The sequence below is a fragment of the Odontomachus brunneus genome, unplaced genomic scaffold (genome assembly GCF_010583005.1).
Source record: "Odontomachus brunneus isolate Ranch 3 - 2012 unplaced genomic scaffold, Obru_v1 Obru_scaffold_116, whole genome shotgun sequence".
In the NCBI taxonomy this organism is placed as follows: domain Eukaryota; kingdom Metazoa; phylum Arthropoda; class Insecta; order Hymenoptera; family Formicidae; genus Odontomachus; species Odontomachus brunneus.
Window position 1 is genome coordinate 797,972 of NW_022639566.1, and position 308 is coordinate 798,279.

Sequence of the window (308 nt, forward strand, 5' to 3'; positions counted from 1 at the left end):
ATAGACTCACGTCAAAATGACGTAAAAAACTGGTCATAACTGGTCGAATGACGTTAAGTGACTAAATAACAACATCTTTAAAACGTATTTTTTGTGACATCTTAATGACGTTCCTGTATAACGTCTTAGAAACGTATTATTGACGTTTAGAGACGTCATAAAACGTCATTAAGTCGTCTAAAATGTTGTCATCGATCTGTGACATTAGACTATCATCTAATTATAAATAATTATATTTATTTTTTTCATGTGCAATATTTACAGAAATATTTACAAAATATTAATTTTTTGTTTACAATAAATATTAT